General features: G+C 43.9%; 1 protein-coding gene across 6 annotated transcripts in view; it reads right to left on the bottom strand.

The window, feature by feature from the left end:
- Positions 1–2,500, bottom strand: part of LOC126998891 (microtubule-associated protein futsch-like) — a 130,253-nt gene that overhangs the window by 35,835 nt on the left and 91,918 nt on the right. The window lies entirely within an intron of this gene.

The following is a 2,500-nucleotide window of genomic DNA, read 5'->3' as shown; positions in this document are numbered from 1 at the left end:
GCAAAAGATTCACCGAAACGGCTAAGAGAGGATAACCAAGAGTTAGTTACAAAAGCTTAAGAACTTTCTTGTTAAGGATTGTTTTACAAGATTCAGAGAGACATGAAAGCAAAGCTCTAGGGCGGTAGTATGTAGGATTAGAGCGGTTACCTCTCTTATAGGCACAGTAGGTGTACTTTCAGCAGGAAAAAAGGATATATGTTGAAAGGTAGAGACAAAAGAATTTGACCAGGTAGGGTGTCAGCATGGAAGTACAGTTTGTAATAGAAATAAGAGGAACTCCATCGGGTCTATATTCCTTCCCAGGATTTAGACTAAAGAGGGCATAGAAATTTTTTTTTAAGAATTTTAATGAGAGGCATAGTGGAGTCAGAGGGGGAGATGAGTAAGGAGAATATGCCCTGAATCGTCTAGAGTGGAATATTCAGGGAAGGTTCGAGCGAAGAGTTCAGCTTTAGAGACTGAGGTGACAACAAGGTTGCCATCAGAACTGAGGAGAGATGGGAAATGTGAAGAAGTAAAATTATTAGAACATTTTTGGCTAGGTGTTAGAGGTCTTTGGAATAAAATAGAGAAAATAAGGTTTCGGCATTTTCTATTAATGAACAAAATTATGATGAGTCAAAGAATAGCTTTGGCACGATTCCGGGAATCAATATAAAGATTATGTTTAGCAGGAGTTCGAAAACTCAGGTATCTTTTATGAGCTGCCTCTCTCTCTTATTCAGCAAGGGAACAAGCGTGAGTGATATATGCCTTCATTACAAAGACAATCACATTAGTAGTGCGCTGGGCGCACACACAGGAAGCATCAATCATTTCACGGGAAATCGGAAAAGTACATTCTCAGGTCGTCCCACCGACCTGAAGCATAATGCCAGAGGCACCGTCTCCTCGGTGGGTCTAGAGGATATATACAGGAGCGATAGGAAAGATTAGGAAAATAAGGTTGTGATCGGAGGAGCACAATAGAGAGAACAGTTTGACAGAATAAGCTGAAGGATTAGATGCCAGGGAGAGAGGTCTAGAGCAGGGGTTGTTAACCATACCCCTTGGGGGTATGAAAACCAAATGCTGGGGGTATGGGACTCAATCTCTGAATGTTATTATATATTATATATTGAATAGGACTGATGTTGATGATTTCGGCAGTCAAGCGAAGGGGGTATGTGACCATACTGAGCAATCCAATGGCGGTCTGGGATCATCAAAAGGTTAAGAACTCGTGGTCTAGACTCTAGAGTGTTGGGCGTGTTTTTAGTGTGTATTTTAGTAAATTATGTGTCGGAAATTAGTACAACAACTAAGGAATTATGTTTTGCATAATTTAAGTACGGCGCATCAACATGAAATATGCAACATGTCTTTTGTAGACCTTACAGGGCTGAAATATCTCTTTATTGAAAGAAAAAAAAAATGATCACTGGCAACGTAGTAGTTTGTAACCAAGGGAATTATGTGACAAAGATCGCCCAATATGCCCTCATGAACAGTACACTCGTGCAGCAGCAGACGCGGGGCTGTGCCAATGTTTTCGGTGGTCATGCACTCTCGCTTTCCTCTCTCCACACCAATTCACCACAGGCCCCTGCGTGTTGATGAAAGCAAAGCACAAGAGTTTTCCATGCCTTTCTTTCATGATCAAACACAGAAATTCAATTAAGGCTCATCTTCATGCAGCCTCTCGGTCCCGGTCAATCACCTCTTAATGGTTCCACGAATACTGCACTGGACATCCTCTGGCCTCAATATACACTAAATATCTCTCTCTCTCTCTCTCTCTCTCTCTCTCTCTCTCTCTCTCTCTCTCTCTCTCTCTCTCTCTCTCTCTCTCTCTCTCTCTCTCTCTCTCTCACACACCTACCCACCTACCCACACCCACACCCACACACCCACCCACACCTACACCTACACCCACCCACACCTACACCCACACCCACACACACAATGCAGTGGTAGGAGAGTTTCACGACTAAATCTTACTCAGCCCTCCACCTGCAGGCTTAGTATGCAGAAAGCAATGGTCACTGAGCTTCTCTTCTGCAAAAAGGTCATTGGGTTTGTAAAGAGCGCGTGAGCCATACAGAGTCGATAAGCCCCAAACCCTTGGAGCCCATCAATGACCTCGCTTTAGGGGGTTTGTGTGGCCGCTGGACTCTGACAACCCGCATTCAGGTGACCTCTCAGAAGAATGAAAGAGCAGGGATATGGTATGGTATGCTGTTTTCAATAGTTTAAAAAATCATTAGCGCAAAGAAGACATGGGCTGCAATAATGGCGTGATGGCCCCCCCCTCCTCCCCCCCCCCATACACACACACACACACACACACACACACACACACACACACACACACACACACACACGTTGCAAGGAGAGAAGATGGAGAAAAAGCGCTATAAATTCTCCACTACTATGTCCTTCGCGGCCCATCAAGAGCAATTCACCATGGAAAATTTACTCCTGGCTGTATGAATAGTATAAATCACAACAGTGCACA

Source organism: Eriocheir sinensis, chromosome 15 (genome assembly GCF_024679095.1).
Source record: "Eriocheir sinensis breed Jianghai 21 chromosome 15, ASM2467909v1, whole genome shotgun sequence".
NCBI classification, from domain to species: domain Eukaryota; kingdom Metazoa; phylum Arthropoda; class Malacostraca; order Decapoda; family Varunidae; genus Eriocheir; species Eriocheir sinensis.
This window is presented reverse-complemented; position numbering and strand designations above follow the sequence as displayed.